This window comes from Prinia subflava, chromosome 5, assembly GCF_021018805.1.
Source record: "Prinia subflava isolate CZ2003 ecotype Zambia chromosome 5, Cam_Psub_1.2, whole genome shotgun sequence".
Classification (NCBI taxonomy): Eukaryota; Metazoa; Chordata; class Aves; order Passeriformes; family Cisticolidae; genus Prinia; species Prinia subflava.
The window spans coordinates 12,507,741-12,535,715 of record NC_086251.1 but is presented as its reverse complement, the minus strand read 5'-3'; the positions used below and the strand labels follow the sequence as shown (position 1 = coordinate 12,535,715).

At 41.2% G+C, this 27,975-nt stretch overlaps 1 long non-coding RNA gene across 1 annotated transcript in view; it reads right to left on the bottom strand.

The window, feature by feature from the left end:
- Positions 1-1,992: 1,992 nt before the first annotated feature.
- LOC134550571 (uncharacterized) overlaps positions 1,993-27,975 on the bottom strand; it is an 84,615-nt gene continuing 58,632 nt past the window's right edge. Inside the window, exons 2-3 of the long non-coding RNA XR_010080359.1 lie at positions 4,817-4,932; positions 1,993-2,111 (exon numbers count right to left, since the gene is read on the bottom strand). This is a non-coding gene — a long non-coding RNA (uncharacterized LOC134550571). The remainder of the gene's footprint in view (positions 2,112-4,816; positions 4,933-27,975) is intronic.

Here is a 27,975-nt window from a genome sequence, read left to right as displayed (position 1 = left end):
TGAACCACCTTAGCTCTACTCTCAGGTGCTGCCAAACAAGAAACCTCCCCTGCCCACAAATATGGTCCTTTCACACCTTTCATCTCTGGGTTGCCAAATATTTATGTGTAGAGTTTAATACAACAAATACCACCATCTCTCTGAGTTTATCCCTCACCTAAAACATCCTCTGGGGAGACTTGTGGAGGGTTTTTTTTTTTTTTTTGGGGGGGCGGGGGGGGGGGGGGCATGAAACAACATTCTGGTATAATGCAATATGTTCTGAAACAATTTCTTATTCTTTGAATTGACTGCATGCTACCTGACCAACAGCAGCTGCAAAGGAAGGAACTCTGTAATTCTATGTATTTTTTTGTCATTTTTACGGCTTTGATGCTGATAGTTATAATTTGTCTGACTTCTCAATCAATGTGCCGAACTACCATGGCCCCATGCCACCTTCCAGCACAGGAAGCCCTTGCTTGGCCAGTCTCATGGCTGTCCAGCAAGTCATTACTTGCACTGGGAGTGGTGAAATGCAAAGCCAGAGTACCTTGAGTAAACAGATCCTTCTTTCATCTCCTCTACAGAAGTGGGTGAGTGAGAATTGGTGTTACACAAGGCTGCGTTGATGCTGTTCAAAGTGATGATTTTTACCCTTAATGTTATACTGAGGGAACCCATGTGGTGGCCAGTGATTGATTACCTTCACAAAGCTCATTTTCACTCAGCAGTGGTGACTTTCAGAAGGGTGATAATAACAGATATCATTGCCTAAGTTCTCTCTCACAGGTTTTCCACTGTCCCGTGGAAATCAAAAGGTGATTAATTCCTCTAACAGCTTTTGTGGTACTCTGGAAAAGTTGACATAAATTGGAAGATACCGCATATTTACCTTTAGGAGCCAAAGCCCATTAGGGGTTTTTAATAATGGAAGCTGAGGATACTACACCAGCAAAGAACTGCAAGCATGTCTGTAAAGAAATAGGAACAATACTGTCAGCAGGGATGCAGGACATCCACAGGACCAGGAATGAACAGGAAGCCTATGTCTACCTGTGAGCTTGTGTGCTTGAAGAAAAAGAATCAGAGCTAGAGGCTTTGGAAGGATGCTTGTCTGGCCTTGGAGAGGCAGGTTACATAACCTGAATAAGAAAAAAATAGATGGTTCATATTACCTGTTAAAATAGGGAAATGCTCCTCTTCGGGAGTTTTAGCTGAGGTTCTTCCAAGCATGAACCTGCTTAAAAAAGGACAAAACATGCAGATTGCCAGACATGCCAAAGGCGTGAAGGAAACACCTGCTGGGGGCAGTTTGTCAGGAGTGAACCATCCTCTATGCCAAAGGCCCTGTGGTGGCCGAGGCAGGTGCATGGCCCTGTCTAAGGGGGTCAGATTAGCAGCTCGCTCCTCCTCACAAGCGGTACCAACCACAGAGGCAGCAGTGCTGGGTGAGGGCACTGCTATCCCTCATCCTCTCTGGCTTCCATGCGAGCAGCAGCAGCTGTTCCACCCCCTGCCCCTGGTGCTTGCCTGAGCGGCGCCTCATGGGGTGCACAGTGTCAGTAGGAAATGGAAGTAATGAGCCTCAATTAAGCAGCTCCCCATACAGCCATGGATGAACTTGTCCCAGCAAGAGTACCCAGGCCCAGGGGCTCTGCAGGGTGGTTTTGTGATGTGCAGCTGGTTCAAAGCCATTTGTGGAACGCTGAATATTCCTCCTCCCTGTGGGACACACTTGCCCTTTTGAGTACCACGCACATGGGGTGGAGTCAAAGGGGGACACAAAACAGAAGATATGAATGCCATCCTTTTTATATAGGCCTGTTTTTATACGTGCCTATTTACCAAGGAGTAAGAATAGACAAAGGGGGGAAAGGTCTCCACTTTCATAAAAATCATGAAGGCTTTAGCTGACATAACACTGGTTTGCTCCTGAAACAACATTTGGGCACCATTTAGCTTTGCTGTCATTACTGTTAATGTAGGACAACACTTACCTTCACTGAGAGAGCCAGCACATTTTGTGTCTTTTCTTCTTCCCAAGTGAGTCTTCAGTGTGGGATTTACATGATGGCCAGAAACTTATGCAGCCTTTTCCCAGCGGGATATTTCTGCAGTAATATACAGATCTGAAAAGATAAACCATTTATTCCCATGAAAAGTACTTAGGGAGTAAAAAAAAAAGAAGAAAAAAATCTTGTTACATTACATTTGGTATGTTGTTTTGTTTTGTTTTTTCTCCAGCTTTTGTCATATGAACTGTGCCCCTAAACTTCCAGCCATGATGGAAAGGCAACACCAGCCTCCGCTGTCTCTGAAGTTAGGCCACAGAAACTGTGCTTATTTCTTTCAGGGAAGCAATGCTGCTTTCAGCAGATTTCACACTTTTTGCAAAGTGTGAGTCACTAAGTTGACTTTTGCTAAAAGAGCATACAGCGTTTGCAGAACTGTACACATATAAGCTTGTACTCAGTGATTAGAGGAGCAACATTGTTCACTGCAGAACAACATTCAGCTGGACAACTGCATGATAAAAGGACTTGGGGGTAGCGGATTTTGGAGTGGGTTTGGGCAGAAGGTGAACCCCTTGCATGGTGGCATTCAAAGGAGATGAGAAGTTTAATTAATTCGAGGGGTCCAGGTATTTTAGGAAAGGTTTGTACTGACTGACAGTAGGACAATGTTTGCATAATTGCCCAAGCATGCGGCCTTTGAATAATAATAATATTGCTGTTCTCTGAGATACACTTTGTTTTCAGAAGTGACCTGATATCAGCAGAAGCAAAAGACTCAATTTCACAGTTACTTCGAAACAAAAATAATTATGGGAGTGCATGCAGAAATTAAAATTTATTACTGGCAATTTGTGCTAAGAAACTAAACATGCCCTAAAGCTAGACAATTTCAACCATTTCAGATTGGTTATCCTCTCTGTATCACTATTTAGGCCTGAGATCTCCTCTTCGTCTGCTCTAATCCCATTCTTTCGCTGTCTTCCATCATGCTAGAGATATTCTAGGTCTTAGACAATGTGTATATCCAATAAATGTAATTAAAATGTAGCTACAACTATCTTTTTCATTTTCCTTATCACAAAAAAGAATTACATATTGAACCCTAACAAACTTTATGGATGTGTTTCTCATTTTGAGTCTTGTGCAGTGAATCCGCTGAAGACAAATAGGATAATTTCCCACGAATACAGCAAACACTGGTACAAATAATACAGCAGCATTAAAAAAACCCCACACATTTAAAAATTGCAGGAATGTGAGAATCACTTTGACTGAAGAGGTGCAACCCCCCAAATCACTGAGAAACCTACTCATCACCTTTCAAGCTTCCTGACAACACCACCCAAAGAAAGAGAAGCTTCTTTTCTCTGTTCTATCTGTATTTTGAGCTGCCTAGAAAACAATAACTACAACTTATCTTTCCATACATTTGGTCCTTCCAAAGAGAGCAAACCAGCAAATGGCCACACTAACCATTGTTAAGCCCTGTTAAGCCATTTTGGGGGGATCACCACCAGAGGCTCCTGTGATTTATTTGTTCACCTTATTTGACAAAACTCATCAGCAAAGTATTTCTGAAAGAATGACAGAGCATCTTTTTCTGGTGCTGTAAGTAGGAAAGCAAACCCAGGTACCAGAGCTCTGTGCCTGTTCGCTTTCCTTTAGTGAGTAGTAGTAGCACCACAAGTCCTGGCAGGCTTGGAGAGTGTCACCAAAGTGTCCATTAGGCAGTGGGGAAGGATCTGACAGTGACTTACAGCTGGAGGGAGTGAGAGAGCCCACATTTACCTCGAGTGCTGAGCAATCAGGGCAGATGTGTACCGTAATCCGTGTCTTTGCACAGCTATCTTCTTGGCCACATTCAGTTCCCACTGACACTTCCTGGGCTCCCACCACTGTGACCAAGGGTGGAATGTGCACCTTCTCCACTCCTATTCTGTCCCTATGAAGAACTGCAGATGATGCTGCCCTCTGCCTCAAGGCTGAGGGCCAGTCTGCTGATGCCATTTATGCCATCAACATCATCAAGGAGGAAAATGTTGCAGTAGGTCTGCCCAAACATTTAGTGTGAGGTACCCTGCCAATCAGCTGCTCGGCTTGGTTCCATTCCAAATCAGCTGGTAGGAAATGAGGGAAAAAGAAAAGTACTTGGCAATGAAGCCTAGCATTTTTTCCTCTCCTCTGCATTCCTCACCCACCTTCATTTCATAGCTTTGCTTCAAAGAGCTGAAGAGAAGAAAAAATGGTTTGAATCTAAAGCTATTTTTGATAATGTAAATGCACGACCATTTAAACTTTCAGGAATTCAAACCTGCAATTTCAATATGGAATTATGCCAATCACATTTTCTATCTGGATAATTAATTTTTAGCAAATCCTAAATAAGGATGACACAGGACCACCTAATGGAAAGACACCGCCCTTTCCTCCATGGTTTATTACTATCCTCTGGTCCAAACTGAAGTGAGCTTATGTTCTCAGTTTGTCTCTTGCTGTAAGAAATAGTTTTCCTTTAGAAAAAGGCTCAGAAGTGGTCTGAGGATCTCACTCATTTATTTCTCCTAGGAAATACATTCTCTTTTGGTCTCCTCAGAGGGATGTGTCTTTGTAGGCAGGTTCAGAACTGCCAGGGGAGGGGAAAACCAATCATTTCCAGCTTCATGATCATGGTTTCAAGAATCATCTTGGCTGGGCACTAGCATTAGTCTCTGTATATGTGTCTGAGGGAGGATAGGTTCTCAAAATAAGTAAAAGGCAAATTCAAAGAAGAAAGTAATCTCTTCTTCATCCTCAGTGCATAGGACAAGAAAGGGGTTTACCTGCAGCTAGATGTGTTCAGCAAAGTTCTGTTTGAATCTTCTCAGAATCCCTGAGGAAAACTGCCTGATGAAGTGTGGAGTGCCTGTTGGTCGAGGTGCTTGCCAAGGCACTGTTCCTGGGGAGATGCAGATATTAAGGACAGAAAAAACAACCTCTTGGTAGACATCCCACCCCTGTGAATGACAAAAACATTTTACTCACACCAGGTTTTTTTTGGTTCTGAGATCTTCTAGCACTGAGAGCAGTGACAGAATATCTTGGTTATTCCTGCCACATGTCCCATGAGAGTACACCAAAGGCAGGAAAGAAAACAGACTCAGAAAACGTAGCCTCAGAGCATGAAAAATGGAAAATAAAGATATGCTGATGGCATGTGAGCCATCCTTCAGTCTCCAGGTGAAATCCTGGGCCTTTGCAGGCATGCAGACAGCTTCTGGGTGTGCCTGACACCGGAACAGCCGGTAGCACAACCAGCCAGTGTATCATCCAGACAACTCAGAGGTCTCATAAACTTTATGAGCTATTATCCAGCAACACCTGATAATTAAAAACTAATATGCTGCAAGTAACATGGAGAACAGCTGACAAAGTCCAGGGATAAAGACACCAGCTAAAAAAATGAACACAGCGGGCTGCGAGAGGCTGGAATGAGACAGGCTCCACGTGAACCGGTGGCTGCCAGAGTTGCATTCGTACGCTGAGAACTTCACATTTTAGTGCCCTTTTAGAGAAACTGAAAATATCCACTAACCCTGAGAACAAACATATCATTTTAAAGCAGAATAGGCCTGTAAGACTTTTTAACACTTGTTCGTTGATTATATTAATGCCAGAATATATTAAAGAAGTGCAATATAAATTTGATTTTAATTGTTTTGTACACACGCCAGTGAAAAGGAACTGATTGGATACAGTTCACAGGCAGTATGTTAATACGTTATTTTCATATGATGATAGCTTTGCATAATCTTTCTTTTTCCAAGATTTAGAAGAACCTGTTGTTAACCAAAGCACAGGAGAGAGGAAGAATACAATTTACATAAAATCGGCTACCCTACACATTAATTAGTAATGTGGCTGAGCGGAAGGTGTGTTCACTTAGTAGAAAGTACACTTTATAATTTATACACCAGCTGTTTCAGTGCTTTCTAGTCCATTTTCTTCCCTGCCTGCCTCTAATGAAATCGTGTTACCGGAGAATTGACTGGGGTGAATTGAGATTTTAATCCCATTGACGCTTCTCTATGGAAAGGCACACTGGTGGGAACTTTTAATGGAAGGTCTGTAATCAGAAGACACTTGTATTCAGTCCCCCACTATAATGACTCTCATCAAATGTTAAAGCCCAGGCAGTGTGCAGAAGGCTAGAATTTCAAGGTTTTTGACCAACCCCATTTGAGGCATTCCTCTGGGAGTGTGTGATTACTCAAGTTTAGCAGTTTATTGCCTCATCTTTCAATATCCAGTGAAGCACAAAATTCTCATCTAGGTTGCTCTTTTTACTTAAAGAACAGGCCAAAATAGACTGCAGAGCTACTAGCACTGTCATTGAGGTTAATTCTTGCTTCTCATTTAACAGGAGATCAATGAAAAAGCTTTAAAATATTAGAACACAAATGCTGCTTCGTCTCTAAAATTGCTTGGCAGCCTTTGTAAAAATTCTAGTTTGCACCACACTTTTCCCACACATGCTCACATTTATTTATTACCAATTGCTTTTTTAAAGCTAAGAGTAACATTAATTGAGAGGTAATGCTATTCTGCAAAGAAGGATGTAAACATGTATTAAAATCCAGCAGAGCGAACAGTTTTCCTATTCCCCAAACTTTGCAGTCAAGAAAAGTACAGTCATTAAAAGAGAGGTGGTCAAAAAGCAAGCTGAACTGGGAGTTAATGGGACTCATTATGTCGGCAGCATGTTAGTAATGTCTCCTTCTCTACCAGAAAAACAAGCAGAAATAGACACAGAAAAGCAAAACCCTCTTAAACAAATGCCTGTTAAAATCCCTGTGAGGAGAATGCATTTGCTCTGAACAGACACAAACACATCAATTAATACAGTGGAAGCCACTTATACAAATACATGTTAAGAAATAAACTGAAAAAATGAAGGAACGTCTGACAAAAGATGTCAGATGCTGTTGAAAGGAATAAATATATTTAAAAGACAACATATTTTTCAAATGCAGCAAGTCAAAATAGAAGGAATAATAGGAAGAATGCCTCTGAAGAATTAATGTTAAATAATAAAAAAAACCCCTTTCCTTTCCTTCTTCTTTTCCTCCTACCCAAAAAAGGAATCAAGATGAGAGTTTCTTTAATAAGCATTTCTCTGGCAACTTAATGAATACATTTGAATGATTTTCCCTATTCCCTGTTCCTTTCTTATTGAATTGGTCAGACAAAGGTCTAATTTGGGAGGTATTTTACTTAAAGGAGCTCTTTCTTTCTGATACTTCTTTTGGGCCAGCATGGGTTCAGGATTTTCCACTCCTTATGCAATTCACTCCCTCTGGTCCCCTTCTTATTTCAGTTATTTAAAAAAAAAGTTAGGATCCACTTGCTATTAGAGGTTCCTTTTTTATGGCTTCGAATCTGAATAGGTGCCTACATTCTCACATTCCCTGCAGAATTCATGGCAGTTATTGTATATGTGCTATAATTCATACAGGAAGGATCACAATGCAGCTTTTCACCAGAATATGTTTGTGTTCACTTTTCAGGGGTTGTTGAATGCTTATTTAATTTCGGGGTTTAAATTAATCTGTATTAGATTTTTTTTTCTGTCTGCAAGTGCCTTTCAGGAGGTCCTTCTTTAAACTTTTAGACTTTCCACTCAAATTTGATGGATTACAGCATTCCAATTTGAAGGGAACATCCAAATGTAAGATTCCTTTAGAGTTTCTCTAGCAAGTAATGAATGCCTTTTGTTATATCAACCCTAATTTTTCCAGGCTCTCTCCTGCTTCATTTTACCAGCCTCTTGTCCACTTCTTTGGGAGTTTTCTCACTCTTCACCCTGGCAAGCCAACCTCTGTGCCCAACCAGTGGTGTACTGGTGTCTCTCAGGGGTACCGATCCGTACATCAGTGACCTGCGTGCTCCACAGGCAATAATTTATCTCCTCAGCACCTATATTAGGCATGGAATATTACATCAGTCTGGCAGAGAGAAAGCTGAAACAGGGACAAGCAACTGAGTCACCCAAGGGCACTCAGAGAATTTACTCGAGGGCCAGAAATCTCATCAGGCTCTCATTTCCTAAACAGAGATAGTACTGAATAAGTTTCCTAAGTGGTCCTATTCCACCAAAACGAGCAAAATACTAATTCAGACATTCTGACGTTGTGCCTAACCACAAAATACCAGCATCTTACTATGTGGGCTATCTTTTCTACCTCTCCAGAAGAAAACAGCTTAGCAACTAATAAGAAAGGCCATTAAAACCGGATTAAGTTTGAGGAAATGTGAGAGATTTTTTTTTTTGTAAGGGGCAAGGAGGCTCCTGGGCACAGACTAGCACTCCACACTCACCTTTCTTATTGAAGCTGACCTAGTTATTAACTCTCCATTTTGAAAAGGACACACCAAAGAAAACGTGGAGACTGTTGTGAGATAAGAGCTGGTCAGAGGGGAAAGGAAAAGATGCATCAGCACAATAAAATAATTGGCCAGGCAGCAGCATTGCTGGAAAGGACTGAAAGAAGCCCTGGATCATGAATGGATCAATGAATCAGCAATATTGTTACTAAAACTAGAGAGTGAGAAGATTGCAAGGTGTAAATACAGTTGTCATGTAAGAAAGGAAGGGGAGAAGGAAAATATGTTACCAAAAAAACCCAAAACCAGAAACAAAACAAAAACCAACCAACCAAACAAAAACTTCAAAGAGCCAAGGATAGAAAGCACATCTAATCTTTCAGGCCTCTCCAGCACCATCTCTCTAGGATTTTTATAGCATCTTTCTGCCCTTAGGTAGGTGTTGGTTAGGGGCAATCAGGATCACCAGACAAGGGCTACAGAGAGGGTGAAGAACTCTCTTTTCTGATTAGAATTCAATCATAGGCATCTGCTAATTGCACAATTTCTGTAGTGCCTTCTAAATCTGTCACAGATTAATCTGAGCACATACTTATTCTAAAAGATCGAAAGCTATACATCCAAATATTTTGTTTTGAAAACAAGAAACCCTCAATTTTTTGTTTCCAACCAGTTTATGTTTCTTCACGCTGCTTGCTTCTGGTGGTTTCTTTTTGGCCACATGGAATATGGCAAATTTTCCCTGGAATAAAGACAGCAAAACCCCAAATGTGGTGGAGACAGAAGATATAAAGAACTCAAATGACGGAAATGTGTCTGTCTTAAGCTGGTTCTTCTGACCGTTACTAAGGCATGACTACCCAACTGCTATTTGAGCTGCAAAATAGAGCAAAGAGTCATAGGAATAACAAGACCTTCTCCCTCTAAAATACATTTGCACAGCACTTAACACAGTGAGCCCTGGTCTTCAGTGATACAATGGTAATGACTGTCAATAACACTGTTTATGGACATTTTCTCTTTTCAACAACATAAGGGTGCTTTTCTAATCCACAAAGGTTATAAACTTGAACTATTGCACTATTTCTAGGGGCAGAAGTGAGACCAGAGACCAGGCAGATGAAATGTGTCCTTTGTGATTCATCTGCTCACTGCCACCACCACCTTCTTTCTGCAGTGAAGCCATAAGGAGGGGATCATCAGTGCTTACTTAACTCAAATGTAAATACATATAGCAGCTTCTGGAGGCCCAAGCAATAATCCCATTCAGAAAGACATAAAAATTGGTATGACTGGGAAGTGTAAGCCATCTACACTTCCTGTATAAGGCAGCTTTAGGGCAATTTAACAGGAGAGGTACAGCTCTTGTTCTGTGAAAAATCAACCTAAGATAAACTAGGAAGACAACACAGACATCTATGGTAGGAGACAATCCCACGAGTCCCAGGGGATAGTCCAGCCAGACTGATGCAGCACAGGTCTTCCCCTACCCAGCCTAGAGCAATAGAGTCCGTGGCATTCATGAATTTTTTGGTTTCTGTTAATTTCTAGTAGTTTAATACACCATATGTCTTTTCCCCCAGAGCAGGCTGCCTTCCACAGCATGGTCCTAAGGAAAGGACGAAGAAAAAAATCCAAATCTAGTAGTGCCTTTCAGAGAGAAAAGGCAAGTCAGTCACAGAAGAAAGAAATGTCATTGAAATTTTGTTGTGTTGAATCACTTAAATGAGATCATAAGCTACTATAATATATTGATTTTTTTGCATTTCCTGGGAGGATGGCATTTGAAGGAGACACGGTGCTTACTATTTGCTTTTAGGCATTATTTAACACCAAGTTTTATTCTTCCATGTAAAAACTGAATTGTGTGCCAGTCACTTGATGAGCATACTTTTGCAATATCCACAGGGATACAAAATGGTCATACAGCTCAGAGCTCCATAATGTGCAGTAGGTTTTCTTATAAATTCATGTGACCTACAGAAAACGTTTTTATATGTGAATATCTTCAAAAGATTGATCTAGTTTCCCTTAATATTTTATGACCATGTATGTTTAACAGGGAAGATGCTTATAGTGACAGTATTTTATACCCTTTAATTACACAGTAAATATTCCAAATGCAACTCCATGGCTTGTTACAGGAAACAGCAACAGCAGTGGCAGTTACAAAAGTGAATGAAGCAAGGAACAGGTTATTCATTGCCTGCACAGAACAGAAGACACCCTACCACATAGTCAGTGGAGAAGAAGAAACCATTTTCTTTGAACTTTCAATAATGAAGATGCCCATGCAAGTCAAACACATAGCATAGCAAGTTTCAACTGCTCAGGCTTTTCCCCAGGAGTCTTAGTACCAAAAATATCCATTTTCTGCAACAGTGTTAGTCCAGAGCTTCATGATTTGGTTGGCTTTCAGCAAAGGGTGTTCCTTTACCTGAGCAACACAGCCAAAAGAGGATGAAATGCACGTGTTGTTATTTTCCACATGAATCACTGACACAGTGACTTAATTTTCAAAGAGGATGGAAAAGCAACACTACGGAATCTAGCAATATGGGCAAGGGAATATGAATTTGCAAAGACCTAAAGAATAACCCTTCTGCAGATAGTGACTAGTGCAGGAAAAATCTGATGGCTGATGTTTTGGACCACATGACCTGCAATCATGAATTCACAAAATTACATGCACTGGAGATTTTTATAGCTCTCAGCTGGTAGAGTAGGATAGATAACTTCCAGAAAGGTCTATTTGCCCCAGTACTCCCAAATACATTCAATTTCTTGTTGCTTTTGGGGAAAAAAAAAAAAAAAAAAAAAAAAAAAAAAAAAAAAAAAAAAAAAAAAGAGAGAGAGAGAGAGCTGAAATTGAGTCTTTTGAGAACTTCAGCAAAACTGTATGCAGAATCACTATCCCAAAGTTGAATGTGATCTAATGGGAAAGAAAAAAAATTAAACATCATCAGTTAGCCAAAAGGTAGTTAACCTGTTGAAGGAGAGTTATGTAGAATCACACCCCATTGCAAAGAGACCCCACTGCTCTTGATATTATATCTGTCCCCAGCTGATCTGGGGGATGATCTGATTGCCAGAAAAGCCTTTTGGGTTTTGTCCCTGCAGCCTGGTCTGTGCCAAAGTGAGACTGGCCCCCCCCTGCAGGATGGCTGTGGCAGTTCTGACAGGAAATCTGTGCCCATGTAAATGCTTTCTGTGCCTCCCCCATGGGCCCAGCTGCTGTGCCTGGGGAGTCACCTGGAGCTGACACACCAGAAGCACCAGCATCACATTTTCCACAGGAAGCTGTTCTTTGTGCCCAGATATTTCCTGCTGAGCTCAGCCCTCCTGCAGAAAGCAGTGGCTAATGGAACCAGCTCCTGGGAGAGGGACAGGGTGCAGACTGCTCTCCCAGGAGGTGCCACAGCAGGAGTGGCTCCCAGCAAGCGCCCAAGCGGCGCTGGGCTCGCGTAGCGCCACGCAAGCCTGAAGTGTGTGCTTACACACAGGGCCACGACCGCGGCGTAGGAACCGAGCTACTGTTACATGTTTACACTGGACGGAAAGGGGATCCACATATGTTCGTCTGATAGTCGTTAAACAGGGATTTGACTGCAGATCTTCTGGGAGAAATCTAGCAGGAAAGAGCTGAGTATCTGCCTCAGTCTTGGCATGCAATAGTGCAGCTCCATTACCATTAGGGAACTGGCATATGTCTGGAATTAGGCACACTGGCAATCAAGCCACTTCTTTACAAATAACTAAGAAAAGAGAACAAACTGTTTGTTATCAAATTGATTCAGGCATCTGGGACACAGTGGGTGAATACTATTGATTATTTTCATTCAGGTTTTAAAGTGAATTTACTTTGGCCGACTGCTCTCCTTTCATATTTACTTACCATGAACATTCAAGTGATCAAGTTTTACATGCACAGATGTGACCTTGACCAAGTCCTGTTACCCCTTTGTGCTTCCATTTCCTCCTTTTCTCTCACCTGTCTCAATTACAAACTCAAATACATTGCATCTATCAAGATCTACACCTTAATTTAAGCACATTGGGCCCTGTCTTCTCTGGGTTCACTCCACACAACTCTAATAGAAATCAAAATAAAATAAATTGCTCAAAATGCATTTCCAAGTCTCATATATGAATGATGTTAGTGGAAAAGGAATTTGAAATTCAAAGATGACATTTGAGCCAGATGCACTTGCTTTCTCACTCATCCAAACACATAACCCATCTGCCCAGTGGTGGTGAGGCCATGCTACTCAGTCTGGGCTACTTGAATCAAATTACTTCCCAGTGGGATCAAAAAAATAGGAAAAAAACATTCACAAAAGACTGACAAACTTAAAGCCAGCATCTTGTGATCCACACAGAAAAATTTCAAGAACAGAAAAAAACTTAACTAGTTTTATCTGATATGTTACTTGAACATTATATGTTCAGTTGCACCTCAGTGCTTTTTTAAACTTCTTGAGCAGATAGTTTATAAAAAGAAGTAAAAAACTATAATAAAAAGCCTTTTTTTTATTCATTTTTTTGTGATTACACATGCATGTGGCCTCTAGGTCCCTTGGTTACAAAGAGTTGAATGTGTATGATTTTTGCCTCCTTTCTTCTTTGGCTCCATATTTTTCCACACATTTACATTTTCCAAACATTCCACACAGGAATTAAATAGCTCTGAGATCTCTCCCTCAGCCAGCTTTGCTGAGGCTCTACAAGAGGGTCAGGAATGAGTAGAGAGTAACCCACAGGGAACATACCTGTAGAATCCATATTTCCCAGGAGCTCTGGCTGTGGCCTTGCAGAAGCAGTTCTGCCAAGGGCACAGGGGCAGCACCAGTGCCAAGCACAGTTCTGTTGCCATAGGTGTGGGATGTCAAGCACTGGTATCATTCTTACAGCAAAGCTGCCATCTGCAGCATCCCTCCTCACCACTGGAAAGGTAAGAGGGAGTGGAGATGCAGAGAAAAACAGTAGCTTATGCCTCTTATGGAGCACCAAAAATGTGCTTTTGGGTAGCCCAAAGGGTAAAAGCCCTTCTGCAAAGCAGAGAAGTCCTTGAGCACCCATTCCTTGCCACTTACCACTTCCAGTAGACAGTCAGTTCAGCCTCCTAGACCACAAACCCCAGGGTTAGAGAGAACACAAAGTCCTGAAGGGTGTCTGTCCTGTATTATTTAAACCCTCTACTAACAAGGGCCAGATTCTCAGCTACTGTAAATTGAGAGCTCAAGGCAGGTAAACTTAAACCAGCTGAGGATGGTTTAACCAATACAACTTCTGAGTGCATCTAATCAATAATGAAAAGGAGAGAGAAATGTGCTTGGTTTTGGGGACATATTTGGTTTGTTTGCCTGGGTTCTGTGTTAGCTTTTTCTTGGAGTTTTTCTTTTAGGAAGGAGAAGTGAGATGAGAGGAATTGTGTTTGGCCTGCTTGGGAGTTGCAGAGCTAAAGCTGGGAAGCAATGCAAAAGAGCACTTTAATAAGTAGGGAGTGCCAAATGAAATGCTGGTTTTTCTACTGTGGATGAAGAAAGCTAAATACAATATTCACGTTACTTCAGTTTCTTCCATTGCTCCAGACAAAACCATTGCCAAGACAAAATAACCTCTTCTGCTATTGCATATACTCTTCTTGTGCAGTTATTTGTACTAGCCAAACAGAAAGAAATTAATCCCATTTTGAGCGCTGAATGTGTGGCTAGAGATTTCATTATATTGTTACCATTTGGGATAAATATGCAGGAAGAAAAGAACTAGTCTGCCAGCATTTCAAACTGAAATGTACATTTAAAATTTAGCTCATGATTTCCAGTGCCATTGTGAGGTTTTTTCCCCATGTTTCACCCTGGAGGCATCATGTTGGGAGTTTAGCAGGCAGGATGCTGCCATGACTTATACCTCATCAGATCAAAGGCATTGCATGGAGTGCCAGGGACGGATATGATTCCTTGGACTAATTTTATTATTATAACTCCACTGACTTCAGGGCGTTACACCAATGATGAATTTGGCTCATCATACGGCAAATGAAGCTTAACATCTTTTGTTCCAAGTCTTCCTCTCTATCCACCTCCTCTGCTACCACCTGCTATTACTCTTTGGGTATGTTTACACCACATATTGCAAACAGCCATGAGCAAGCTCTGCCCACGCTCCAATCTGACAGAAGCCATGTGATTGCACTGGCACCAAGCCTGAGCTAATAATCCCTCATGAGAAGGATTTTTTCAGTGAATAGCACGAGCACGATGAGTGTATATCTATCCATACAGTATCAACATGCCCAAAGACTAATCTATGCTGGAAATCTCTTTACAGGTCTGGAATCTTCTTCCCTCTTTCTTTTTCCCATGCCCTATAAAAAGATCTTGTACCTGCGCTCATAATTCCCACAGTCGGAAAAATGCTCCAGAGTGCTACAGAGAATTGCTGTCTTCACTTGTTGGTGCAGGGCCCTTCAGTAATGCTCAGTCCTAGGTACTGAGCTTTCCTCTCTACCAGTTTAAACAGAGTTTTCACCCAAGGAGCTGACGAAACAATCCTACATCCTACTGCATTTTCTTCCCTTTCTTTCCACTGCTGCACTAGTTTCCTTGGCCTTCTACACCAGCATCACTAAGGCTTGCTGATGGTGCCCCTCCTGCACATGGCTCATCCTCCTCTTTGCAGCAATACCTATTGAATTTCCTGGGTTCTTATTTGGCAGCTCCATCTTTTGTTTTCCATGGCAAAGCATTCCTTGGGGTCTCACTGCTCCACCATATCCCTGCCTTGCACTGTGGTGAGGACAAATCTGTAAACACCATGGCTGGGCCTCCACAGTTGGAAGGAAACATGCAGACCCAAGGCCTTGTGGTGTCTGTGAGGAAGAATCACATCATTTTCATCTCTTGAAATTTATTTCCTCCAATGTAGGAGCAGCTGGATGCTTCATATTTTCAAACAATTGAAAGCTACCTAAATTTTTACTTTACTTTTATTATCAGTTCAAATGAATGGCCACAGACCAAGAAATTTCAAGTCATAATCCCACTCCTTGATGGTTTCCTACACAACATTCAGTCACACACTCCTGAGTCAGACACTTTGGATTGCTCTGCAGGTACACAGAAGCAGAATAACAGACCTCTCATGGCTTCAGCACCTTTACTTATAAATTCAGGCTGTGCACATACATTCCCATTTCTCTGCATTGCTCAGTAATATGAAATTCTTTCTTCTATCCCAAGTACAAGGTGGAACCAGGAAACAGTTCCAGGCCAAGAGACGCTTATTTTAAAATCAATTATTTGCATTATTTTTCGCATCAATGGAAGCCAAAAGAGAAGCCACTACTGGTTTTCCATGGGCTTTACATTTACTGATAGTTCTGTAAAAATTTGGCCTGTAAAGAAAATATCCCAAATTAAACAGAAATTAAAAGCAAAAGCATGTGGCTCAAGAAAAAAGAGTCAAGTCAAGTGTGTAGAAGCACATCAAGAAGATAGAAATAAGATAAACATTTTACTTTCCTCAAAACCAGCAATGAAAATATTCTGAAAATTAACAATTTTTGTGTGTTTTCACGGTCACATTTACTATCCTTTCAACATCTCTGTCAATATTAAATGGTTTTAAGTCCAGAGGATCCAGTATCCCTCCATCTTTCTTCAAATCTGAGACTGCTAATGAAAGACCTTGTAAAAGTTATGTGGAGTTTGTATTGGCAAAGGATTACAGAGATACCTTTCCAGAGCTTAGCAGTAGCTCATGAATTGTCCATTGATGCAGCCAAAGGGAGCCAGAGAATCCAAATATCACTCCACACTCTACAACTTGCATTTTTTCCCATGGACTTCTGTTTCCAGTGAACAGCTCCACTTCTCAGTGATGAAGAAAAATTATTTAAAAGCCACTTGATCTGCGTTGTCTCCATTCAAAAAGAATCTAACCTGATTTATTGTTCCTCAAATGGCTGAAACACGACTTTGCTTAATGTCATTAAAAACCTGATATCTGCACCCAGCCCTAATAAAAGCATCGGGAACATGGTAGTAACCTACCCATGGAAGGAAAATGAAGCTGTCATTTTTCAATATAATTAAACCTGGTTTCAAAAATCCAAAGGTCTGTAATATGAATTACACTAATTACTTCTTGTGGTTTAAACATTGATTCCAATGTTAAATTTAATGGACTTAATGGATGTTGCTTTTCCCATCAGACTAGTGGCCAATGTTTGTCTTGTTTCTTGACCACTTATCGATTTCTGTTGACCCTTTAAACATATTACAATCGGCGGCCTGCTCATTCTTCGTGCATGAGAGTACTACTATTACTTTCCGTGGATAATCCCAGCTTCCATGTAACCTGTCTCTCAGAGTTATTTTTGGCAGCCAAAAGCACACATTCCCCAGGATACAGAAAAAGAGATCATTGGACTAAATTTTCAGAAATGTGCAAGCAATTAATTTTGCCTGGGCAGTATGTGAAATCCAAACAAACATTAGGAAATAGCGAAACGTGCAAAAATTCACAGAGCTGAAGTGCTGCTGTTTGCTGCACACCAGTCCCTTTCCTGCATGGCTTCATTGCTGAGCAGAGTCAAAACAGAGAAGCAGGTATGCTGAACCTTGTTCTGAACTCCAACTGGTGTTGGAATCAGAAGCTGTTGGAATCCACAGAAAAAACTTTGGAACCAGGCTCCCTCTTGAATTTTCTGCTCACCCGGAAAACACTAAATGGAGTGCTCGGGTTGAACAAATAAGAAATACATTACAAATAATAAACTGTGGGCTTTCTGTTGACTTAATGACAGAACCCCCACAGATTTCAAGGAGAGTCAGATGAGACACATTTCATGTGAGATCAATGGGAGAAAAGGACCAGCTCTGTTTCTGGGCTCACACCCAAGAGACACTCTGAATATTTGATGCTTTGATTCTCTTCAGGAGCTGGAATTTATCAATGTTGTATCCATGCAAGATGATGTGGCTTGTTCTACTGTTAAGAACACAAACAAAGCCCAAGTTAGATCACAAAGTGTGCCTTCATATGAATTTTTAAGGTTCCACTTGGGAGAGAAGGCCTAACCCTGAAGATCCAGGTGAAAACAATGAGAAGTGCTGGTTTCTTCATATCATGGGAAATAAGGCCATTTTCAAATAAGTCCATAAATAAAGAATTCAGGAGAGGATTTTCAAAGTACCTTGTGTTGAAAATCTTGGTCTCCTAATATATCATAGTTGCTGAGGGCATCCAAGGCTAAGGTTGAAACAACAGCAGAATGCTTGTTTTCCCACCAAACAGTTTTTACATCTGTTTTCCACAGACAAGGGGACACTGATACCAAAAAGGTACCTTGAGATATTTGCACCATTTCTTTTTCTGCAGCAGAAACTCTAGATGGTACATGAGAGGTAATCGATAAGACTGGAAGAGAAGTCTACAGATATTTATAAATTCAGTCTATCAGGACACCCACAGCTGCAGTGAAGTCAAGTAGAAGAGTTTGCCATGAACTGCTATGTGTGGCTCAGGACAACAAAATTATTACACATTTATGTATGCCAGTCTTGTTACAGTTGTGATGTCAACGGGAAATCATCATTCAGCAAAATGATCTTCCTCTTTCTCTGTTTGTGGTACATTCCTGAGCAAAGTTGTGATGCTGTATTTGTCACTGGCTTTGCCTGAAACTGTAACTTGTCAGAGTCCAGGACATCCCTCTGGCCACCCTGGAGGGTTTGGAGACTGGACAGGGGGGTCTGGGATCTGTACAAGGAGGTCAGTCAGCCTCCAGCCTCACACAGAGCCCAGGAGGACACTGCCTCTGATCCCTGGCCATGGGAGTGAATGCCCACATTGTATGAAGAATCACAAGCTGAGAGAATTCAAAATAAGTGGTAGTTTATCACAGAGTGTAAATGTAGAATCTAGGATTTTTAGTATATGGGCTTGAAGAGGCAAGATGGAGGAATTGGGGAGTGGTCCTGTCCTCCTTGTTCTTGTTCTTTTCCCCCATTTTCTGCTGAGTTGTATCACAAGGATTGGTTTAGAGTAGAAATGACATGTTAACATAGTATTGGTAAAATTCTGTGAATAAAAAGTATGTTTTGGACGGTGGTTGGGTCAGATAAATGTACAAAAGGTCCGGGACTCTCTGATCCGCCCAGTCCGCCGCGTGTCCTGCTCTGCTGGGGATGCCTTTCAGAGCTGAGAAAGAACTGAGATAATGAAGAATAAACAACCTTGGAAACATGCACTGGTGGACTCAGCTTGTCTTCTCTGGCTCCGGTGTGGAATTCTTAGGGCTAGAGAAGACGAAAAACCTTATTACCTCGGGGAACAGCAACCCTGAAGAGACTCCCAGGGAACAGCAACCTTGGGAGAAAACCTTATTACCCCAGAGAACAGCAACCCTGAGGAGAATCTCAGGGAACAGCAACCCTGAGAGTAACTGGTATGATTTTTAAAAGAATAGCATTAACACCGAGGAATCCTGCCAGAACCCAAAAGACTATTTCTATCCATGGCCTAAAACATCTGTGCATAAATAAAAAATATATATAATCCATATGTGGATTGAGAGATTTGATAGAGTCAAAACACACAGCTCTAGGAAAACCTTGTTATGTTAAGGGCCAAGTAATCAGCATGTATAAACTTGCGTGATTTCACTGACACCAGCAGTGCTCTGCCGATTCACATCAGCTGAGGAGCCTCATCTCATAAGTAAATTTTTCTTTCTGTATGGGAATTCACTCAGCCCAGAATTAAAGAGTATAACATAATCCTTAAGGAAAAGGGAGAAGATTTTTGGAGAGGTAATTTAATTCTTTCAATTTAGGAATTCAAGTCAAATTAGAAGACACTGAGGATTTCCTACGCAGATCCTACTCAATAGGGAAAACTTTTCTAGATGTTTAGAAAGGCCTTTGGACTGAACTGCCATCACTGGCCTCCTGGCCAGGGTCTAATGAGAGGAGACAGAGCATGACCTATCATGTCTCAGAGTTTGACTGAATGGTGACTTTTGGCAAGTATGTACTGGCATGTGCAGCTCCTATGTAAACTATGCAGTTTTATGATTGCATAAAACCTTTTTATAGCCAGAAGATATTTGAGTTCATAACATGTGCCTTTCCAGACTAGATAGTAACTTAATTCTTGATTATTTTCTATCTCAATATCAAGATGCGAAGATGACAGGTTAACAAATCCTTCTCCTTTCTGAGGTATCTGTAAGAAAATAATTAAGCAATGAAGTAGCTGGAGAAAATGGTCCTGTAGTCATCATTACTGGACACAGCCCAAAGTCAAACATACCCAGCCACGAAAATTCCACTCTTTTTTGACACTGGATGAGGAGGATACATTGGTTTCATTACTCACTGAACTTTCCTTCATTCTAGCACGTACTGACTCCTGCCACTACCTTGCTTTTCAAAACTCAGATAATCTTCTAAGCAAATCATGCAGCTCCATGGGTTTAACCTTCCTTTTCCCCACCTCAGAGCTACATGTTTTAACCAGACCATGGACTTGCCTGGAGTCTTTTCTCTGGGAGGGCAGCAATCCCTCATCCCTGCCAGATCTCCTGCTCAGGGGAGCAGTTCTGGTGCTCATGACCACCTCTTCATGGGTGAATCCAATTCCCATATTACTTCCTCCCCATTAGAACTGCAGACAGGTGCCCAGGAAAAGGAATGCTTGAGCATTCACTTAAGCCCATTCTGAAGTAAAATACATCCCATGGAATAATGTTATTTGCTTTGAGAGGACAGACATTTGATGTGCTCACAGCTAATGGGTACGGTGCAGGCAGCTGAGACGGGGCCCAGGAAATGCTGTGGCAGGACTCCCAGCCCTGCCAGTATTCCAGGAACTACTTGGAGTCAGAGCCCTGCAACTTTCTCACTTTTGTCTTACTAAGGCAAAGTAACTAATACCATGTTTTCTCATCTCCTCGGGCATGAGGGAGGACAGATTCTTTAAAATAATGATTTTAATTCACAGTACTTAAAAATAGGCTCTTAACTGTATATGCTGGCATCTAAATAAAAGCAGCCTGACTTTGAGAGGTGCTAAGCATTTGCACCTCCTAGCAATGTGTACACGAGCTGTTTTAAAGATCTCCAAAGATACAGATTTTCTTCCTTGCCAATACCATTTCTCTCTCCTTCAATATAATTTATAGGCCATCCATTTTGACATTACATCAAATTAACACTAAAAACACACCTACCACTTTGGATAGAGCTTTTGAGAACTCACTCTTCCCAATGCATGAGGCAGGATGCCTACTTTGTGTTACAGACAAGTTCACATTTAACTTTGAACATTTGCACGACTCATGGAGAATTCATTTTGACTTCTGTGTTGTCCTGAACAATGACATTTTCCTGAATCGGGGACAAAGAAAGTCATTGGAAAAGCAGTGACAGCCGAATAGATCATGTTTATGCAGTTTAGCAGGGGCATCTGTTTCTCTAAATGAAACCCCAAAAGAAAAATAATAACCAAGAAAAAAGTTGTTCACTAAGATTTGAAAAAAATATAACCAACCAAAACCAGAAAAATTTCTCCTGGCTCCTCCAGAAAAATTTGCCTATGGAGTTAGGAATGCTAAAGAAAAGGGAGAGTGCATTGCTGTGAACTTGTCTGTGATTTTATATCTCTTCAATTCGGTAATTTTCAAGTAGTGTTGATTTAGCAGTTTCAATTTCATTCAGAAGAGGCTAAACAATGTTAGATGTTGAAGTCTTCCTTTCAGGTTTGCTTTACAATTCACTATTGCTCTTTCTACTCTTAAGCCTGTGCTCCGATATATAACCAGTTATATATTCCTTATTAAAATGTACAATGTTTCAGAAAATTGAAATAGTTTTCGAAATTGTCCCCCATTGGTAATTCTGCATTTGATTGTCAAAAATGTTAATCTTTTCCCAGGCCTGAAATTATGAGCCAGCTTTATTGGTCAAAGGCCATAATAATTTGAGCTCTTATTTTATAAACTCATTTCTGCCGAGTGATATCCTGATAGGAGCAAGAATAATAAATCACAAACATGTCCCCCAAGATTGCATTGTAAATGTCAAACTAGACAGGAAATTGTAATTAAAGAAAGGAAATTGCTACAAAGAAGCACTTGATTTTAAAATGAGCTAAGCACAGAATTTTCTAAGCATTTAATTATAGACCAATTTCAACTGACTGCTTTGCTTTTGCAGTCATATTTCTTATTATAACTCTTCTACATAATAACCAAATCTCCGTGCTTACACTGGCCAGGAGCATTACTACATAACACTGCATAAGCACAAGGATTACCAACTTTACAGGAACCATTATCATGTTTTAGTGTGATGGACAGCAATATCAGATTTTCAAATCAGTGACAATTTGATTTTAACTCAGCAACCGAGTGGATATCTTTTCATAACAGCAACTGCACCTTTTGGCACCTCACTCTTAAACAAGCAGCAGGACCAGTTCTGAAACACCTGGACTGCCAAACGCCTGGATGAGTGAATAATGTGGTCAGGGACAGACTCCACCATCACAAAAAAGTCCCTGTGATCCACAAAGGCTGCTGTGGTTCCTATCAATGCAGACAGAGCCTTTCAGTGCCATGAAGAAAAGGTGCTATTCACTTCCCCTCCAATGCATATAAGTCAGAAAAGAAAGGATTTAGGGAAGAAAACAATATGTTCTAGTAGCACTAGTCTAGCAAACCACTTAAATATATGGGTTGTTGTGCACTGAGCAACTCAGGGCAGCCTTTTTGAGCCCTAAATTCCGCTATTGACCCTTTGTTTTTTACTGATCTTCTGTTTCAAGAGAGTCAACAGGCCTTAAAACCTTTTTTTTCCCCCCATCATCTCAGCCAGACCCAGGAGTTAATCCTCATCTTCCCAACCATCTTTTTCTGCTTCTTGTCAATACCCCAGTGGTATAAGTGGTAAGACTGAAATGCACAGTTCTCTTTTTCTTTAGCATAGCCTGAAACTTTATCGAAAGTAAAATATACTCTATACCAGCACACTGTATCTTTTTTGATTTGGAAAGACAGATATGCAGAAAAACTTTTCTACAAGACTGAAGCTGGAGAAAATCCTGTTACACTGAATCCTCATTAGGACCAAGCAAAATTCACTGAATACTTGACACTGCATATTTCCAGCTAGTAAGGAATAAATCAAGATGCAGATGGGATCATTTGCACCCATAAGCTGACTGCAATAGAAATATTATGCTGCTGCAGGAGCAAGATGAAATTGGATAAAGCCTAGTCAACTGGCAAATACTTACCAACCACAGAATTTACTTGTTGCCTTGTGAATCAATATAATGACCTAGAATTCAACTACTCAAACATTTAGGAGAGCAAGGTTAATAGAAGCATTCTGATCTTTTACTTTCCTAGGGAATAAAACCCATTAGACTGGATGAAAAGAGTGTCACAACAGAAACAACATTTTCTTCAAAGTGTGGATATGTAATTGTAGTGTAATGCAGCCATTATTTGGCACACGGTCTAAAGACCCCTCAACCTAAGTATAACATGCAAAGGAGCACAATCTGTGTCTCTGATAAAATAGATATCCTGCTGTCCAGCACACCTTGCTTTCAGATTTCATCAGCAACCAGAAGTCGAGTGGAATGAGTGGACACAGAGACACTGCTCATCTCAAAGGGAAAATTATGCTAGTTGGCTGGAAAGAGGTGTAAAGAAACTGAGCCCATCAAAAAGATGTGTCTTGGCAAGAGAAGACACAAAAAAACCCCAAAAAACACAAAAAACCCACCAAAATCGGTGTGAAAAAAGGAGCAAATGTTTTGAGGTTGCTTTTCTTGGGAAGAACTATTGAATTCAAACTAAATGAAGATGTTGTGGGTCAACTACTGTGCATCATCTGTGGGACAGGATTGTATGAAAAGTAGAGAATGATGCATCTGTGGATAGGTAGGTGCTAAAAGAATAGGATAAAAGTAAGAGGAACCAATAGATGAAGGGTAAGTTATTGTGAGAGTCTCTGTGGAGACTAGGAGGATATAGATTGAGAAGACCAAAAGGTCCCATAAGGAAGCAGAACCTTTGACAAAAAGATTCCATGGAGAGATGGGAAACACAAAAGGAAAAATGAAGCAGTAGGTGTAATGAAACAAAAAGAGAACAGGTCCTATCCTTTGGTAAGCCATGGTGCCAGCCAGCAGGGCACATGGCAGGGTCAGCAGGAATGACAGGTTGTGACTGAACAAACCCACTCTTTGCTGGAGTCAGTGCATTGCTCACATGCTGAATCTGAGTGTTGGCATAACACATCGAACAACAGTGAGTGATACAGAGGCCACAAAACTTACTTTTGGGTCAGGGTGAATAAATATGTATCTGTTTTAATTGTCCATGATGTGAAGTGACAGGGACTGCAGAGGAGCTGAGGAAAAGGAGGATGAAGATGATGTTGTGATTGAATAAACAGCACAGAAAATAATCATGTCTAATAAAACATGCTCTTACCAGAACACCTGCTTCATACACAGTTTTCCTAATTATTTCCTATTTCTGTTTTCCTTCGTGGTTATGGCTTTTCCACAGAAGTGGCATTACTTACACTATGCTGTAGTTCTCTCAAGTTAGTCTGAAACCAAGAAGAGAGTGGCAGTTTTTTGCAAAATCATAAATGAAGCATCCTAAAATTACTGAATTACTTTGTAGAGCATTTTATTGCCGGCAGAGAAAGGCTGCCCTGGCCAAGCTGTAGCCTGTGTTCAACAGGGCTCAGCCACACTATGGGATTTTACCAGCATTAGGGTCTGGGTGTTGATGAGTTTAGGGCCAACAGTTGGATGCTGCTTCAGATAAGGCTTCCTTCGGCTAAATCCAGCATTTTTGTCATTTCAGCTAATTGCTATTACTTTTTTTTCTTAGGCATTTCTCATTTCCCCTCTACTTGCATTTATATTTTATATCTTCCTGTGGTAAATTTGACCTAAGTCTCCTTTTATATATATATATTTTTTTTTTTTTTTTCCCAGGAGGTGATTACATGTGCTTAATTCAGGCAATACTGTGAATACAACAATTTCATTGCTTACTAGCAGTGGCAGCAGGGCTCAAAACAGGCACGAGCAGTGCTGGGGATGGCAAGCAGAGGAATTCTGGCTGGGGGAATGATGGCACAGAGGATTCACACCGACCAAAAATGGGGCTTTTCTAAGGGCAGGAGCTTCTTTTTGCCCACCCTTGCCTCTTGTACTCCAACACCAGCCACCCTGTGCAGCTCTGCCACCTGATGAGCATCTTATCTCTTTGGAAAGCAATATTTCCTGATTACTGGTGAGCTTCTAGTGGCACGGACAAATTTATTTTGGGGAAAAAGAAATACAGTCTGGCATCCCACTCTTGAAAGGCTACTCACCTCACGCAAGGTTTCCATAACAGTAAGGTCAGGAAAGCAACACATCTCTTTGACAGGAAGATAGCACAATACATTTTCTAGCTCTATTACACCGTCTCCATGCAATCTGGACACGGCACTTCATGACTCGTTTGCCTCAGTTTCTCATTTATAAAAATGAAGACAGAAATCCTTCTTGCCTGTTTGGGCTCTGAGCTCCTGGGTACAGGCACAGGCTCAAATGAGGTTTTACAGCACACAGCCCAGCAGGAGCTATGTCTTACTAAAGGCCTTCTTCCATTTTAATACAAACTGGAAACTTGTGTTACTGAAACACTATTTACATTTGTCACAGCACTCATTAAGTTGTTAGAAATATCAGGCAAGACTATTAGTTAAAAAATTTGCAACCAGCACCTTAATAGCAATATATGTCAAAAGGGGGAGATGTTTAAAGTGTCTCTCAAGCACTTCAGGAGGAACTCTCTTTCTACTGCCCACGTGGAGCACTCTCCCTCCCCCCTCCTTGCCCGCGTGCTGGGATGAGCTGGGGTCACCAGACAAACACATATTTATGTTTCAGCTTAAAAAAATGGCATTTCTTTATAACCTGCAGTCTTAGGTACTTGTCATCAGGAAAGCCTGCTCACAGGGGAAGGATCCCAAATTACCTGGCAGGTATGGCTAACACAGCCCAGGGAGTTACTGGCTGCTGCAGGCTGTTGTGAATGTGCAGAGTCAAGGCAGAGACACAGTAACATATAAAATGTGTATGTACACACACACACAAAATGAGGGCATTTAAAAAGCCAATGCAACACAAAAGCTTCTTCCAGTGCACAGGGAAGGGAATTGCTTTGTTTATTGCCATCACTGCCCCTGTGAATCACAGCCCATATCATTGGAGCAGAGGAAAGGCCACGGCTTCAATTCCTCAGCAAAGTCCCATATCAGAACAGTCAAAATTTCAGACAAAGCAAAAATTCCAACGAATGAAAATATCTAACTATATCAAAGTAACTTCTTAGGATATAGTCCCAGTGCTTCCTTTCAACCAAACACTTTTTATCCCATGAAAGCACTTCAGCCTTATAGAAATGAAACATAACGATAATTTTACAAACATCATGATCAAATCAGCTTGTTCCCACTTTTTTTTTGAGGCTGCTAAGTCTCTATTTTCCATCATGAAGCCTGTAGTGCTCTGTCACTTGTCAAATGCTGTGTCACAAAATATTTTAAAACCCATTTTGCCTTTCCTGAGTTCCTTTTCTTTCTTAATCAGTAACAGAAATAATCAAACTGGTGAGCAAGGCCTGGCTTTTTTAATAGTTCCAGTAAGTCCCTACCAGTGATAAAAAATTAGGGTAAAATTTTGTGTTAAAGCATCAGTTCACACCATAGAGAGATAAGACCTGGGACAGACACTTGGCATAGACAGATCCATAGATTTTGTAGACTAAGTGCTGAAATCACACAGAAGGAAATGCTGTCTTATGAGAGGCTTGTGGGATTTAGACATTAGGAGGAAAATCTTTGCTGTGGGGGGGGTGAGGCATTGGCACAGGTTTCCCAGAGAAGCTGTGGCTACCCTTGTGTTGAAGGCCAGACTGGATGGAACTTTGAGAACCTGTAGGTAGGATAAGATAGTGGAAGGTGTCCCTGCCCATGGCAGGGGGTTATAATCAGATGATTTTTCAACCCAAACCATGCTATAATTCTATGACTTATCCAGGATACCCTGGGAAGCAGGTGCATAACCAGCAGATTCATTAATGCCCTCATTAATGCCAATCTAAGTTATTGAATAGCCCTTATTGTTTCACTTCTATTACTTTTTTCCATGACATGGCTTTATTCTGTGAGTTAAAGTCTCCAGACCCACAGGCTGGAAAGTCACATCACTGTGGTCAGCGGGATATGGACATAATTATCATCTGGGTTATCCCCCACCATCACTAGGGGGAAAATGTGTCATGTGTGTCTCTTTTCTTAGCGGGGGATAGTTGTTTCTGCCATCCTATTTTGAACATTAAATGTCAAGAAATCTAGAAGATCCCAAGCCTGTAAGGGAAATCGCAGTCAGGGTACAGGGAAGCTAGCTCAAGTCTTGAAAGTTCTTTTTCACAAAGCTACTGAGCTCAACTAGACATGAAAAAAAAATCTTGGAGATGATGCTGCCTACATATGCCATAAACAGATGTAGAGTTGGATTTTGTCCACATAGCATGAACATTTAAAACTCAGTAGAGGCAGGATATGCAAACAAAGAGAGAAGCTTTGTGTATTCACTCATACATTGACTTATAAAACTCAAGCTGATGGGTCATAAAAATATTTGAAGATGTTTACATGAAAATTTCACTTTGCTTGCAGCAGTTTCAGCAGCATGTTCTCCCAATAGACTGTATTATTAAGACAACCTTTTTTCACAATGAGCTGCAAAATGACAGTGCCAATTCTCGAATGTCTAGGCTGGTTATGCAGTGTGAGAAGGCTTCATAATCACTGCTCACTTGTTCTTTCTACATAGAATAAAGAAAAATTTGGTATACTCTCTGGCCATAGTAGTAAATAGGCTGGACAAGCCAGTGTTTCCCACCAGTGTGTCCTCATCCTGTAACAATCAAGCAACAGAAGAGTCCTAGCTACTGCCATAGCCCTTCTCAGGAGTCCCTGAAAAGGCACTTCAGTTTCTCAAAAAGGACAGAAGCTGTGCAGCTAAGCATGAATCAAAATGACCATTTTAAAAATACCAATTTCTTATTTTCTTTTCATTCCAGACATGAATGAAGAATCAGAAATGTGAATCTTCCCTAGGACAGATATTTCTAAAAAACTCCCCTTTGGAGAACCCCATCTCATGTACACACGAGCTTGTGGGGATCATGGCAGAGTGTGGGTGGCAGCTCAGCCCTACTGGAGGTTTGGAAGCCAAGGCAGCTCATAGCCCACGAGCCAGGGGGACTGAGGCCATGGAGAGTTTGGGATATGTGCAACTCCACAACCCCAGCAGAGGGAAGGCAGTCTGGGGAGGTCGGCAAACCTCCAGGCAGCCTTTTGGTGACCCCAGGAGTTTGTCAGGAGCTGCTCAGCATGTCAGGCTTTGGCAAAGTGGGGTGGGCGTGTTTGCAGACCAGGAATAATCCCCTAGAACCAGCCTTTTCTAAAGGGAACCCCTCTCCCAGAGCTTCTTTGAGACCCAGGGCCCCAAATGCCCTGCT